The sequence below is a fragment of the Narcine bancroftii genome, chromosome 2, assembly GCF_036971445.1.
Source record: "Narcine bancroftii isolate sNarBan1 chromosome 2, sNarBan1.hap1, whole genome shotgun sequence".
Classification (NCBI taxonomy): domain Eukaryota; kingdom Metazoa; phylum Chordata; class Chondrichthyes; order Torpediniformes; family Narcinidae; genus Narcine; species Narcine bancroftii.
The window spans coordinates 342,042,249-342,058,942 of record NC_091470.1 but is presented as its reverse complement, the minus strand read 5'-3'; the positions used below and the strand labels follow the sequence as shown (position 1 = coordinate 342,058,942).

Below are 16,694 nucleotides of genomic sequence, written 5' to 3'. Positions count from 1 at the left end.
TGCCAGTGACTCTTCCTCTCTGAATCCCTATAAAGGCTCTTATGCCTAAACCCTTCCATCAGTACCTGCCTTGGAACCAGGTTAGGAGCATGTAAGATGTGTTGATGCTTTATTATGATTAAAGCCTATTAATCACAATTCTCAGGCTAATGTGGTTCATCAATAGCACTACAATTTAATCACCATAATGTTCATGCCATGGACAAGGCAATACGGACGGATAAACTGGACACCAACGCTAAAGATCTGGAGGCCTCCATCAAATTCGATCAATGGCTGCACTGCCTCAATGCCTTCATGAGATGCAACAACGTGCAGAGTGAGGAAGATAAATGAGACCTACTCTTCGCTCAGGTCAACCTCCACATTTTTCAAATGATCAAAGACTACAATACATACTCAGTCACTATGGAGCTCCTGCAGATACAACATCAGACCCCAACAAATATCATCTATGTCAGGTACCTTCTGGACATTTGTAGACAAGTGCCTGATGAGTCGGTGGCCGAATACATATGTAGCTGGATTCAAGTCTTATCTCATCAGACAGAGACTCTGAGGTAAGGGTAATCGAAGCCTGCAGGAAGTCGTTGACCTGGTCAAATCGCTTGAGACAGTGCAGCTAAATGTGGAGGTCTTCTCCTCTGAAAACACAGCTGCCATGTGGGAAGCATGGGCACCGCCATCTTGGGACAAGGGGACCCAGGTCACCACTACCTCCATCAAGTACCCAAAGTGCTATTTCTGCAGTCATGCTAAACATCCCCTTAAGAGCTGCCTGGCCTGAAATGCAACATGTTCTACCTGCAGGAAGAAGGGATACTAAGGGAAGGTAGGTTGGTCCCAACCTTCCTCCAGCTGCACCACATGCGGCTACACTGCATCACTTCTGATACCATTTCCATTTGCGGGTGACGGCTCAGCGGGACCATGGAGATGGCAAACCTTCTGGTGGCGAGGAGCAGCACCATGTGTATGGCATGGGGAAGCCATCTTGGTGGGGGGTACCCACGAACCAGTACTACAACAGTGACTAGACATTGGCCTCAATCAATCTGGGCCAGGACAGCCCACATCAACTAGCCAGAACCATGATGGACATCAAGGGAAACTGTTGCATCACAAACTATCTATTTGATACCGGGAGAATGGAGAGCTTCATTCACCCAGGTACAGTACAGCACTACTCCCTCATGGTGATGCCAGCGAAGTGTAAAGTTATCCTGGCCTCCAAGTCCCACTCAGCCAAGATCCTTGGCATTTGCACCGTGACATTGACCATGCATGGCACTAAGTACAAGAATTTTAAACTCCTTATCATGCCACAGCTCTGCACATCAGTCATACTGGACTTTCAGTGTAATTTCAAAGAGCATCCAGATGCAGTTTGACGGGCCCAACTGCTCCCCACCCCCCACCACTCACGGTCTACATCTATCAATTTTTAAACCACCCGCCCTCCCCTCCAAACACGACCTGCCACCTGTCCACCCTCTGGGTCCCTGTTCGAGAATCTTACCTTTGACTGCAAGCCTGTCACCACCAAGGGCAGGTGATACAGCCCTGGAGGCAAAGCTTTCATTAAAGCCAAAGTTAAATGACTTCAAGCTGATGGGATCATAGAACCCAGTACCCGACCCTGGAGGTCACAGGTGGCAGTGGTTAAGAGTGGAGAGAAACATGGTCATATACTATAGTCAACCCATAAACCGATTTACCCAAGTGGATGCCTACCCCCTCCCCACATCGCCAAGATTGCCTAGTACCAGGTCTTCTCAACCTCGATCTCAAATCGGCTTACCACCATCTCCCAATCCATCTGGAGAACAGCCCATACACTGCCTTTGAAGCAGACGGCCAATTCTACCACTTCTTCCGGGTCCCCTTTGGGGTTACCATGATGGAGATGGACCAGATAGTAGACAACTACGAGCTAAAGGCCACATTTCCTTATCTGGACAATGTGACCATCTATGGCCATGATCAGCAGGATCATGAAGTTAATCTACAGAAATTTTTCCGTCGACCAAAAGTCTCAACCTCATGTACAACCAAAAGAAGTGTGTGTTCCGCTCTTCATGGCTGGTCATCCTCAGTTGTGTGGTGGAGAAAGGCATCATTGAGTCTGGACCTGGCCATTTGTGCCCGCTCTGGATTTCCCACTGCCACACAACCTCAAGGCCCTGAAAAGGGTTCTTTTCCTACTACGGCCAGTGGGTCCCTAATTATGCAGACAAAATCTGCCCCCTGGTGAAAACAACCACCTTCTCCAATCATCAGAACCCCAGACGGTGTTCACACGCATCAAAGGTGACATCACCAATGTAGCGATGTACGCTGTGGATGAATCCATCCCATTCCAGGTGGAGAGTGATGCTTCTGACTTTGCCCTGGCAGGCAGGCCCATGAGGGGCCTGCCATCCATCCCATTCCAGGCATGCTCAACCAGGCAGCCAGGCCCATGATATATTTTTTCTGGACCCTCCAGGCCCCAAATTCCGGCACTCAGCCATTGAGAAGGAGGCCCAGATGGTAGTGGAAGTAGTGCGCCACTGGAGACACTACCTGGCTGGAAAACTGTCCACCCTGCTGACTGACCAATGTGTAGTTGCTTTTATGTTCAAAAACAAACAGTGGGGAAAAATTAGGAATGACAATATCTTGAGGAGGAGAATTGAGCTATCCACCAGCAGATCCACTAGGAGATTTTGTACTAGACTGGGAAGCTCAACAAGCCTCCCAATGCCCTGTCCCGAGGGATATGCATTAATGCACAGCTGGACCACCTCCAAGCCATCCATAACAGCCTCTGTCACCCCGGGGTCACCAGGCTCTACCACTTCATTTGGCTTGGTTGAGGATATCAAGGAACTGACCCAAAACTGCCTGGTCTGTGCCGAATGCAAACTCCAATTCTATTAGCCTGACAAAACCCACTTGATTAAAGCCACCTGCCCTTTCAAATGCCTGAGAATGGACTTCAAAGGCCCCCTTCCCTCCACCAGCAGGAAGGTATACTTTCTCAACATTATTGACAAATACTCACACTTCTCTTTCGCTCTCCCCTGCCTGGACATGACCATAGCCATAGTCATAAAGTCACTATTCAGCATATTCACACTGTTCAGATACCCCTGCTATATCCATAGCGACTGGGGATCCTTGTTTATGAGTGAGGAGCTGCGCCAGTACCTGCTGACCAAGGACATAGCCACAGGCAGAGCTACAAGCAAGACCATGAGGTATAACTCCTGAGGGAATAATCAGTTAGAAAGAGAGAACACCACCATTTGGAAGACATTCCTCCTAACCCTCAGGTCGAATGTCCTGCCCATTTCCCAGTGGCAAGAGGTCCTCCCCGAGGCACTCCATGCTACCAGGTCCCTCCTCTGTACCACTACTAATGCTACCCCGCATAAAAGGATATTTTCCTTCCCCAGGAAGTCAGCATCAGGAACCATGCTACCATGCTAGCTGTCGACCCCTTGGCCTGTCCTGCTCCTGAGGCATGCCAGGAGCAACAAGACTGACCCCCTTTCAAGAAGATCCACATACTCCACGCAAACCACCAGTACACTTCCATTGAGTACCAGGATGGGCGGCAAGGCACGGTGTCTGTCTGGGACCTGCTAAATGCAGGGACCCCCCACCGATCAATCAGTATCCCCCTCCCTCCCATGACCACCAACAGCATAACAGGCCACCCAACCCCACTAATTTCACCTAGCACCCTGCCCCAACCACTGACTGAGCAACCCCATAATCCTATTAATCCCCCTCAACCACCAGAGACCCAGCCTTTCACACAAAACAGGAGCCAACAGCTGAGCCACAGCAGGCACTACGACAGTCACAAGGACAGTCAAGACCACTGAACAGTCTGAACCTGTAATGGATATTGATACACTTCACTCCATCATGCTCTGTTTTAAAAGAAGGGGGAAATATGGTGGAACCAGTGTACAGCTATTAACACTGTCTGTATGAATACACTGTATGGGGTGGCCTGCCCTTGTGACTCCTCCCATCAGAATCTCCATAAAGGATGTTATGCCCAAATCCCTCCCCTCAGTAACTGCCTCGGAACCGGGCCAGCAATATGTGAGACATGTTGATGTTTTATGGTGATTAAAACCTATTAATCTCATTCTAATATGGTTAGTCAATAGTGCTACCCACCTACCTGTCCTTCCTCTCCACCATTCACGGCCCCAAATAGCCCTTCCAAGTGAAGCAACATTTCACTGGTGAATCTGCAGCTTTTATCCCCTGCATCCAGAGCTCCTATTGCTCTATATCAGAGATGCTGGCCACAGACTCTAAGATCACTTCAGTGAGCACCTCGGCTCTGTCCACCGCGATAGTGTGGATCACCCAGTGGCCACCCATTTCAATTCTCCGCCCCATTCCCTTGCTGTCATAGCTGTCCATAGATTCATGCACTGCTAGTCTGAGACCACCTGGAAATTGCAGGAACAACACCTCATCTCCTGTCTTGGCACCCTCCAACTGGATGGCATTAACATCAACTTCTCTGGCTTCATTAAAAACCCACCTCCCCCATCTTCGCTTCCCTCTCTCCATCTTTCTCTCCCACGCTGTCTCCCCCCTTTTTCTCAGACTCCTTTCTCAGCCAAGATCAATTCTCACCAATTAGCATCTTTTATCTGTTGGTCTGGACTCCTCCCCCTTCCATTCTTCCCCCTTTCTCTCCCTAGTCTTTATTTAGATGCTTGCCTGCTTTTCGTTTACACCTTGAAGAAGTGTAATATACAGTCTCTTTACCTCCTACAGACAGTGTGAGACCTGTTGGGTTCCTCCAGCATTTCTGAATGTTTCTACTGCTATCATAATGCTATATTTCCATTTGTGTATGCAGCTCAACAATTTTAGTTACCATGGCCCACACAATGCTTTGCATTTATTTAGAGTTATCCTTGTGGTTAGGCCATTCAGAGAAATTCAAAGGGGTTGACATAAAAGGAATCATTGAACAGGTTGGTCTTATTCTCATTGGATCATAGAAAATGAGGGATGGCCTTACTGAAACAAAATTCTAGTGGGACATTAGAAGCTAATATGTTTTGTATTGTGGGGAGAACTAGAACTAAGGGTCATTATTTCAAGATAAGCAGTTTCCCCTGAAGATAAACACAAAGAATAAACACAAAGAAGATAAAACACAAAGAAGATAAACACCAAGAATATTTCTGTGAATTTTTGCAATTTTCCAGCCAGAATGCAGTGGATGCTTCTTTGGCTTGGCTTCGCGGACGAAGATTTATGGAGGGGGTAAATGTCCATGTCAGCTGCAGGCTCGTTTGTGGCTGACAAGTCCGATGTGGGACAGGCAGACACGGTTGCAGCGGTTGCAGGGGAAAATTGGTTGGTTGGGGTTGGGTGTTGGGTCAGCATTGAGATTGACCGATATTGGGATCATACGGGAGTCAAGTATGATGGGATCCAGGTAGGCAAGTGGAGTTAAAGCCAATAATCACATCTCTCTTGATTACCCTAACACTAACGAAAACTACCAAATATCTGAAACAGCATGTTTTTGTATTCCTGCAACTATGAATTTTTATCCTTTCATATTTTTTTCCCTTCATGTCTTATGTTAATTCAATTTGTACTTATTGTGTGTTAGTGTATTTGTATTTTGGTGTAGTTGCAACAAGCAGTAAACTCACATCATGGTCAAATCAACCATAATTCCTAAATAGCAAAAGAGGCTTGAGGGCCTGTGCAGTTTTTTATGCCCATTCTGATTTCATTCTTAAACCATTGTTAATTTAATTTGTATTTCTTTGGTTTCTTCCCTATTATTTCTGAACCATTATTTATGCCATATATGCCGCTTGCAGAACTATGTACACTTTTTATTATATTGCTTACATTCGCCCATTGCCTCCCATGCCAAATTGAAAACTAACTTAATGGATGGTAAACATGAAAGTGTTTAGCAAGATAAAATTTATTTTGAAGTTGAGATGGCACTAAAGAGGATGTTCAATCCTGTCTCCCTACCATTTCCACTCTAAATAATGTTCACTCAAATGCTTATTGCATTTTTCAATAAAAGAAAACTTGGAAAATTACGGGTACCTTTAACACGCATCACCAGTAAGTTCACCACCTGTCGTATATTATCCACCATTATCTCAAGGCATCTATGAAAATATGTCTTGGCTCTCTTTCCCACTCGCATAAATGTCACAATCCTCAGAGAATGATTGGCAAGCAATTCAGGACAGAGATGTGGACAAACTTTTTCTCTACAGTTGTGAATTTATGAAACTCCCTACCATGGAAAGTCATTGAAGCCATTTCTTTTCATGCATTCAAAAGGGTATTGGATCTAACCCTTATGGCTAAAGGGTTCAAGGGGTATAGATTGAAAGCAGAAATAGGATGCTGAGGTCACATGATCATATTGAATAGTGGTGCAGGCTTGAAGGGCTAAATGACCTATTCCTTCATTTATATCTTGTAATTCTGTCATTCATTACCATCTCAATATAACCAAAAGTTTCATCCATAAATACAATGAAACTTTGATAATTATGATTTGATGATTTGTAAATCCCAGTAGTTGCATATCGAGCTCTCTCATTCCTGTGGTGATATGTTTCCTCCATTGTATATAGTTACCATTGTCTACTGTATATTTGGAGCTGGCCCGCCCACGGATATCTCATACCCTATGACTCCTCCCTTGTGGTCCTAAGCCATAAAGTTTGAGCCACCTCTCCCTTCCCACCATTCCTATGCCTGGATCTGGGCCAGCAAGGTTCTTCTGTATATTAAAGCCTATCATTTCCTCAGTCTTGTCTCTGTGGATACTGGTAGTGCCCTACAATTCCATGATCCTTTCCTCTCATTGTGACACGTGTTAGCACTCTCCTTCCTCAAAAGGCCTCAGTTCTCACTCTCTCTCTGTTCCCACTCAACAGAGCCTTGGTCTCCACACTCCTGCCCCTTTCACAAGGGCCCTAATTACCATGCTTTCTTCTCACTGATCAGCGTCTCAGATCATTCCGACTCACCAGAGCATAGCCTAAAATTATATTAGGTTATTATCATAAGTATAATATACTGATTCATTGGAATTCTTACTTGCTTCAGGCACACAGTATGTAAGATACACCAACACCAATAGTAAATATTAAATTATCATATTATAATGTGAGCTGTTTTGAAAGTGAGGCTGGTTTCAGAGTAAGGGAAGGGTTTTACTTCCTTCCTTCTTTTGAGCTTGGAGTTGTCGAGTGGTCCTTTTTCAAAGTAGAAGTTACCACACATCATGTTGCTCTTTTCACGAATCTGCACAATTGTTAGAGACATCGCCATTGATCTCAAATAATAAATGTTGTAGAACAAAATATACTGTTCACAGTTATTAAAAATGCTCGGTTGTATAAGAAAACACAATTTAGATCTGGATATTCAATGTTACATTTCGATTTCATTGAGGTGAAAAATAGATGATAAAAGGAAACTGCAAACAGCAAAAGAAATGTTTTTTTTTAGACTATGTAAAACCTTGTTTTAACAGTGTTTAACGTTGATGTGTTAGGTAAGAGCACCAAGTAAACTGTTTCCAAATGTTTTCAGAATACTTTATTGTATAGGAAAACATGTGTTACATGAAGATATCTCATTGAATGTAACAGAGAAAGCAAACAGCAAACAGGACAGAAAAGAACAATAATAAATATATTATATAAAATAATAAATTTTGGTGCAAAAAAAAGTTATGTTCAAATAGTGCTCGTTTTCTATTCATCAGGGTTTCAGTTCCTGCACCCATTTAGCCTACATGGGTTATTAAAAATCTATTTGTTTTACATCTAAAAACTAGTGAATTTAAAGCTCTCAGGGACACTGATAGAAAATAACATGCAGTAGTCCCGAAAATTAGCCAGGCTAACGCCACGATCCTGAGCGACCCAGATCCTGGGATCCTTTTTGAAGGGCTCAAACCCAAATGCTGGTTCTGTATCTTAATCTTTGTTTGACCTGCTGAGTTTACGCAGCATTGTGTTTTTCTCCTTATTACAGTACTGTCCTCTACCGGCATCACCTACGGCTCCTAGAACGCTTCCACCAGCGTTGTCTCCGCTCCATCCTCAACATCCATTGGAGCGCTTTCATCCCTAACGTCGAAGTACTCGAGATGGCAGAGGTCGACAGAATGGAGGACCATCGCCTTCCCAAGATCGTGTTATATGGCGAGCTCTCCACTGGCCACCGTGACAGAGGTGCACCGAAGAAAAGGTACAAAGACTGCCCAAAGAAATCTCTTAGTGCCTGCCACATTGACCACTGCCAGTGGGCTGATATCGCCTCAAACCGTGCATCTTGGCGCCTCACAGTTTGGCGGGCAGCAACCTCCTTTGAAGAAGACCGCAGAGCCCACCTCACTGACAAAAGACAAAGGAGGAAAAACCCAACACCCAACCCCAACCCACCAATTTACCCCTGAAACCGTTGCAACCGTGTCTGCCTGTCCCGCATCGGACTTGTCAGCCACAAACGAGCCTGCAGCTGACGTGGACTTTTTACCGCGAAGCCAAGCCAAAGAGTACTGTCTTATTAGCTACTTCACCTCTACACCTGATTGTTTGCTACAGAGTTGGGGTCTGTGAGATGAGAAAGTGGAAACCCATCAGAAAGGAATGCAAGACTCCGAATGTAACATCTATTGTCAATCAGAAGTCAAAGCCCGCCTCTTACAGTACGATTGGCAGAGAGCGTGTCCGAATCGGCATTCTGATTGGGTCTCCCGCTCTGTCAATCTGCGAAAGAGCCGTCGAGTCAAGGGAAGTAATCGCGCCATTCGATTGGCCAGCTGAACTGTCTGTCTAGCGGAGGGGCGGAACGCGGTGGGAGTGACGGTTGGGGCCTAGGTGATAATTTGGTTGTGAGGGGAAACGGGAGTTTGGAGAGAGAGAGAGAAAAAAGGTCAAGCGAAAGCCGGAGGCGGATTGGGCACAGATGGACGGGATCAGACCACTGGGAACGGAAAATAAAGTTTACAGCATGTACTCTTCATTTAAGTGGAGAGGGTTTGGCGGTGGAGCTGGTGGAAGGAGGGACCGTGACCGTTCTGTGACCTCCTCTCCTCTCCCCCTCCCCTCCTCCCCCCCTCCCCCTCCCCTCCTCCCCTCCTTCCCCTTCTCCTTCTCCCCCCCCCTTCCCCCTCTTCCCCCTCTCCCCCCTTCCCTCCCCCTTCCCCCCCTCCCCCCCTCCCCCCCTCCCCCCCTCCCCCCCCTCCCCACCCATCCCCCCCTCCCCCCCTCCCCACCCACCCCCCACTCCCCAACCCCCTCCCCCTACCCCCCCCACCCCATCCCCCCCCCAACCCCCACCCCCACCCCCCAACCCCCCAACCACCCACCCCCAACCCCCTCACCCCCACCACCCCCTCACCCCCACCCCCCAACCCTCCCCCCACTCCCCCCTCCCCTCCCCCCCCCCTCCTCCCCCCTCCCCCCTCCACCCCCCCCACCACCCCCCCACCTCTCCCCCCCACCACCCCCCCTCCTCACCCCCTCCCCCTCCTCCCCCCTCCCCCCCTCCCTCCCCACCCCCCTCCTCTCCCCCTCCCCCCCTCTCCCCCCTCCCCCCCTCCTCTCCCCCACCCCCCCTCCCTCCCCCCCCTCCCCCCCTCCTCTCCCCCTCCCCCCCTCCTCTCCCCCTCCCCCCCTCCTCTCCCCCTCCCCCCCTCCTCTCCCCCTCCTCTCCCCCTCCCCCCCTCCTCTCCCCCTCCCCCCCTCCTCTCCCCCTCCCCCCTCCTCTCCCCCTCCCCCCCTCCTCTCCCCCTCCCCCCCTCCTCTCCCCCTCCCCCCCTCCTCCCCCCCTCCTCTCCCCCTCCCCCCCTCCTCTCCCCCTCCCCCCCTCCTCTCCCCCTCCCCCCCTCCTCTCCCCCTCCCCCCCTCCCCCCCTCCTCTCCCCCTCCCCCCCATCTCTCCCCCTCCCCCCTCCTCTCCCCCTCCCCCCCTCCTCTCCCCCTCCCCCCCTCCTCTCCCCCTCCCCCCCTCCTCTCCCCCTCCCCCCCTCCTCTCCCCCTCCCCCCCTCCTCTCCCCCTCCCCCCCTCCTCTCCCCCTCCCCCCCTCCTCTCCCTTCCTTCCCCCCCTCCTCTCCCTTCCTTCCCCCTCCTCTCCCTCCCCCTCCCCCTCCCTCCCCCTTCCTTCCCCCCTCCCCCTTCCTTCCCCCCTCCCCCTTTCTTCCCCCCTCCCCCTTTCTTCCCCCCTCCCCCTTTCTTCCCCCCTCCCCCTTTCTTCCCCCCTCCCCCCTTTCTTCCCCCCTCCCCCCCTTCCTCCCCCTCCCCCCCTTCCTCCCCCTCCCCCCCTTCCTCCCCCTCCCCCCCTTCCTCCCCCTCCCCCCCCTTCCTCCCCCTCCTCTCCCTTCCTCCCTCCTCCCCCTTCCTCTCCCCTCCTCCTCCCCTGACCCCATCACGGTGGACGTCGCTTTCACTCAGCCCCCCGCTTGTGGGGGTAAGAACCTGCTCACTTTAGCATCCCGTTTATCAAGAATTTAGTGTTTCATTCCACCTTTTTTTTTGCTTGAATAAACAACGGTGATGATTGGAAATTCGCAAATATTTTAAAGCAAGTTTATTTTTAATGCAAATACTTCGAACTGTGTGAATGTGAAGCCACGCTAGTGCATTTCTGTTTATTTTAGATGAATGCATTAGTTTTTTTGGTAAAGTTTAACTTCAATATTTGCTTTCCTGTCTATCCAAAAGTTAGGGGTTTTTTAATTGATCGAGGGGAGAGTTTTCATTCGGAATTTCCATTAATTTTAGCCTCGTTTTGTTTTAGCTGTGAAATGTCAACTTGTAATTGGCAGAGATTTCACAAGTCGGCTCTTCTCTCCGCATGTTTTACAAAATGTTGCTTTCCCCACCCCCGAAACGTTTATCAGTCGGATTTTGATTTTTTTGACTCGTTCTTCGTGTCCATGAACTTGACCTGATTTGGTAACGTTGAGCTATTTTGATGGCCGTGGTATTTTTTTGTGGAGCTTGAGGCACTATTCGTTTGTATCTGCTACTTGGCGATTGCCTGCGAAGGTGTTCCCCCATCGTTGCATCGTGATCAATTTGACAAGGTAGGAATGAATGTCTGTGTGTACCGAGAAAGGCAGAAAGAAGACAGGAAATTCGTCCAGGAATGTCTTCCCCTTTCGGCTGCTCGGTGATCTTTTCCCTTTTGATTTGTGTTTTAAAAGTACTGAAAGACTTGCTTATAACTGGCAGTTCAAATGATTTTAATGGATGTTTTGCTGTTGAGATGGACTGGTTGCTTTGAGGCCATACTGTCCAATTTTTAATTGAGCAAGATGAGATTCATTGGTTAACTAACTTATCTAAAAGCTTTGGAAACTGGAAATTGTTGATAATATTTCAGTCTTTGGGTCAGTAGCTGTTAAAACAGACTATCATGAGATAACTGCTGTGTTTTGAATAGATTTGCACAAAATTATCTTGACAAAGATAGCAGGTATTGCTTTTGGTCATCGGGATTTTTGATCCTGTTCAATGGTGGAATTGATTAAATACGAAGACATTAGTATGGGATTATTTAATTGTAAATCCAGTGTAGTTGAATAGGCGTAGACATTTTCAGTTGAAAAGAAAGGGTCAACACTTCGGAGGCATTTTTTTCAGCTTTCAGGAAAGTACCTTCATTCTGGCTTCATAAGTTTTGCCCTTGGATATGTGGTGAAAAGATCTGATTCTTGAAGGCTGTCGGGTGTTTCGTTGTCCTTTTTGGGTGGATGTAAAATGAGATCCTATCATTCTTGAATGAGGTCAGGGAGTTTTCTTGGAAACCTAGTGATTGTTTATTCCCCTAATCAACATTGAAAAAATAGTTCAGTTGGTCATGTACTCTTTGGAATTTCCTTCTGTGGAAATTCTCTTTTTTTTCCTTTATATATTAACAGTAAGTTAATGTGGGATAACCAGCGATCATGAAGTTACAGCAGTTTTCACAATAGTTCTTCCTTTCTTCCCCACCTCTTTAACATTTCCTACTTGTTAATTTGTAGCATTGAGATTTGGGGAAATCTTTGGGAGAAAAAGTTTGCTCTAAACCATCATTATTTTGTGATTCTGATTAAATTTAAAATAACACATCTATTGCTTTTTTTCCAATATGTGCAAAAGCTGTGTTTTCTGTGGGGAATGATGTGACTGTAAATCTTTTCCTTGTTTATTGTTTTCACCTTGTTGTGTTTCATCAAATGTTTATAATATACTCTGAGTTAGTTCAGTAAAGATCCTGGAGAAATTTATACAGAAAGAGTTATTTTAACCAAAGCTTGGTCTTAATTTGAACAGGTTGGGTGGAACTAAGTCAAGATAATGATCTTGTTGAAGTTGAATTCAATCATAGTTGATGAACACTGAGGCGAACATTAAGGTTTTTTTAAAAAAGCCAATGTGATTCCTATCTTCAAAAAAGAAAATGTTGACAACATTCAATCAACCACTGCAAAACTGATCTCTCTTAAAAATAATATCTGAAGTGGCAGCCAATGTAGTTTCAAAAGTAGAGATCCTTTCAGGAATAGAATTACAGGGGAATAGTGGGTTCAAAACCTATGATTACAGTAGGAAAATAAGACAAATGATGAACATTTTATCACAATCTGGTGTGGAAGTGGAATGTCAAGGGTTTCTGACAATTAGTTATTTCTAATGTTCTCATTGTATAGTTAAGTTGTATGGTGATAGCATGGTGGGATGGCATTGTCTGAACATCGGCAAAAAATTTACAAGTGTTAGTCCATTTAAAAAGATTTAGTAAGCAGCCGGAGCAGGTGAATGCAGGTTTCCATAATAGAAGTCAGAATTACTGACGAAGTTGTATGTGACAATATGTCTGGAGCAGATACAAATTTTCTGAGCATCAGCTTCGTACTTGCAAATGCTTTCTCAATTTCGGAGGCTCTCAAATGTTTTTCCACAGTGAAAAATAATTTATGATCATAACCTTTTTTATTGTAACTTTAAACAAAATTTTCATCTTTATTATTGAATTAAGACCATGAATATCCATCCTTAAAATTCAATTGAACTGTTTTCCTTATTTTGTGAAGTAAAACTAACTATCCCATTGCTTTATTAAGGTTTAAGAAACTAAGTAGTTTCTATGTATTTGAGAGAGCTTACAAAGGTGCCATTTAATTTCAATACATCTGTTTTTACAAAAACAAGATAAGTCTTCAAGTCTATATTGTAGCTTATACAGGCTGGAGATACTTTTGTGATTTAGATCTACTTCAGCAACAGGAGTAAAGTGAGTACAGTTGCTGCATTTTTCCTTAACATTTCATTTTGGCATTTGGACTTTGAACAAGTGTTAGTCCCACTCATTTGATGTTTCATAGCAATGCTGGAGATGGGATTTGTGTCCATAGGTTAATAACAGAAAATATACATGAGGAGGAGGAGATACCAGGGCAGAAGAGTCATTTGAGGGTACTATCAGTTACATCCTTTAAAATCATTCAACATAAGATGATGCTTTCTGACATGCATCAGTTCATCATGTTGAGCAAGGATAAAATATATGCAATGTAAGCTACCTTTTTGTATTTTTACAAAAACATTTGAAAAGATGCAGTCATTTCTGGAGAGTATGGAATATAGAAGTATTTGTTTTAGGGTCACACTTAGTATTCTGTATATTTCTTGGATGGATATGGAGTCCATAAAATGATAGGTAAGCATGTTAAACAATAATAGAACATAAAGAATCGGGTACATAATCCCAAGTTTGTAATACAGCAGAAAGGAGGAAGAAAACACATTTTGTAGAACCTTGTCTAACCTCTGGATTGTTTCTAGCTGATTAAATTTTATTACTATCTTTGCTGTGATGTTGGTAAGTAAATATATTGTTATTTTATATTATATAAAAATGTTTTTAAAGGAGATAGATTGTGGGGGGGTTAGTGTAGATCACAAACAGATACTTACACTTCACATCTCATTGAAAATGCATCAGCGGCTTTGCAAAAGACAATGGAACTGCTTTGGAAGGAATTTCAGAAGTAGGTGCAAATGGAACAAAGTCCTGCTCAAGTGGTGATTTTAAAAAAAAAAAAAAATCTTTAAAGGATTGGATTTGGAGCCTTGGGAGGGGTTCTGGTTTTTACGAGAGAGAGAGAGCTTTTGGAGTCTGCAACATGGCAAGTTGGCAGGCATGATGAAAACCCCTTTTTGAAGACTGGTAGTGAGTTTTGAGTTCAGCCTGTTCAAAACCCTTGTAGTCCTTACAAGAGAAAATGGTTGGCTAGAGTGTTTCTCCTGAAATAACAGAAGCAAGAGGAACTCTGGTGACCTGGAAGAAGAGGTTATCATTTGGAAAACCCATGATGCAGCAAATTTATTTGGCAAGACACTGAAGTGACTGATCGGAGGAAATCAGTTTGTGTCTGTCTAATGAGCAACAAATATCTCTCTGAAACTAACAAGAACTTTTCTGAGCAGTAACCATTTACCTTTAAGCATCAGAGCCTGGTGAAAATTCATGAATGTTAAATTCTGTGCATGGTATAAGAATTGCCTGATACCAGTGAATTTGGAGAAATGGACTATTAAAGCAAAGAACTTTTCTGAACATATGTACATTATGTGTACGTGGGCATAGAATTAGAAGGGGGTTAAGTTGGGTTAGTTAAGTCAATAGTGATAAGTTAAAGTGTGATTCTGTTTTCATGTGTAAAGATAATTAAAAGCAACTTTTGTTTCAGTAACCATTTGTCTTGGTGAATTTCTATTGCTGCTGGGTTTTGGGGTCCTCTGGGCTCATAACAATACCAATTGATTTGTGTAAAACAAGGGTGCGAAGCAGCAGATTATTTCAAAAGCAAGGCTCTCTAATGAAGGCCCAGCAATTCATTACCCAATTTTACCCCAAGAAAACAGTTATGCAGATAAAGTTGTGCTAATGAAGTGTTAAGTCATTTTTGTACACCTGAATGATTAAATGCCTATTGTTAATAATATGGACTTTTAATGCAGGAAATTTTCCAATAAATACTGTTTTCTGTTCATCTATTTTGAATTTCAATTAACATTGACAATTGTACAAGATGCAAAATTTGTTTTTGTGGAAAACTCTGGTCATATTAATTTGAATCCTGACTGGTGATGTTCACTTGTCACAGAACCAACTTTGAATAATGTTGAAGGCACAAAGTGAATGTTATTTCAAGGGTTGATAAACTGTATCTTGCATTCATATTGAAACAAATCTCAAGCAAATTGACCCAAATGGATTTCTTTCTTGGACTTCCTGCTGGTTTCCTATTCTCAGAAGCAACTTGTTCCCTAATTTGCTACTCATTGTTGCATTGCATTAGCTCATCCTGAAAATTGGGAAACCTTCTATTTGCTAAATGTAAATACATAATCTGTAAAAGACTTCAGCTACTTTTTTGCGGCTCTCAAAGGTGCAAACATTCATAGAGGAATATTTTGCAGTAGGTACATGAATGGGCATTAAGCTCCTCAGACCTACTCTGCCATTCAAGAATATCATGGGTGACTTTGTACTCCATTTTATAGCTCTATCATAATGTCCCTTATTTCCTTTTAATATCCAAAAATCTAGCCATTTGGATAAACATAACAACGTTGCCTCTGTAGCCTTTTCAATTCCAAACTTTCTGCCATAGTGGCTTTATTATATGTAGAAAAAGCTTCTTTCTGTATTCTTTGTCACAAATCCATGAAGTTTCCTCCTTCTTTCCGCCCCCCCCCCCCCTTATTGAAACATACACCTAAAATCTAAAGGTTGAATTGTGTTGAGATCCTTCAAGGGGAAATACCCACAGTCAGTCTGCAAGGAACTGTACATCTTGTATTGGAATTTACCAATTTCTGATTCAGTGTTTTAGGTGAGGTTTCTTGCTGGTGCTGTTTTTCAACTTGGGTTTTAAGAATTTTTTTTAATGGCATAAGAGAGATGGATGATCGATACTAATACCAGGAAAAATGGGCATATTTGTAGCTAAAATCAACAGTTGAGGGATCCAGATGGAACTTAAATAGAGGGATGGGAAACGAGTAGCACCTCAATAATTCTGTTCATGAAACCTTGCTTCATTTCGTTGATTAAAAGTTGACTTCTGGGAAGGCTGTATTTGTTCTGCCTTTTATTAGAAAGATCTAAGTTTGTTTTCCATTTAGTTAAATAGTTGTTGGTGCTAGATGACAACAGTACTTGAATTGTAGCTTTTCTATTAAATCCTTGCAAGCTACGAGTTGTGTCTCGTCTGCAGTGGTAATTATCAAATTGTCAGAGTTTTTTAAAACAGCTTTGAAAGACTAAATGAGAACATTTATGATTTTTAAAAAAAATAATAAATTGAAATATTTACTTCCAGTAAATGGAAATATAAATTCTATTTTGAATGTCCAAAGATGGCTGTCATAGATTGTAAAGTCTCACTTCTTATTTACAGGTTAAAAGATTTGGATGAAAAATAATATACATTCAACTTGCTAATCACTAAATTGACATTTTTCTCATTTTGAAGCAATATGGGCATGAGCCTTCACCTAGGTCTTGAATATCTTTGCAAGTTTCATTATTGCCTTACTGGCATTCCATCCAAATGCTGCAATAGATTGTGAAATATTTGTGCTTTATCCCATCAAACTGCTTTG

The 16,694-nt window shown here is 44.1% G+C and overlaps 1 long non-coding RNA gene across 9 annotated transcripts in view; it reads left to right on the top strand.

Annotated features, from left to right (window-relative positions):
• LOC138755734 (uncharacterized) overlaps positions 1-16,694 on the top strand; it is a 94,404-nt gene that overhangs the window by 30,219 nt on the left and 47,491 nt on the right. For 5 of the 9 annotated variants that reach the window (XR_011352507.1, XR_011352509.1, XR_011352508.1 and 2 more), the window contains exon 2: positions 8,062-9,044. This is a non-coding gene — a long non-coding RNA (uncharacterized lncRNA). The other 4 variants (XR_011352513.1, XR_011352510.1, XR_011352511.1 and 1 more) reach the window with 4 other exon arrangements.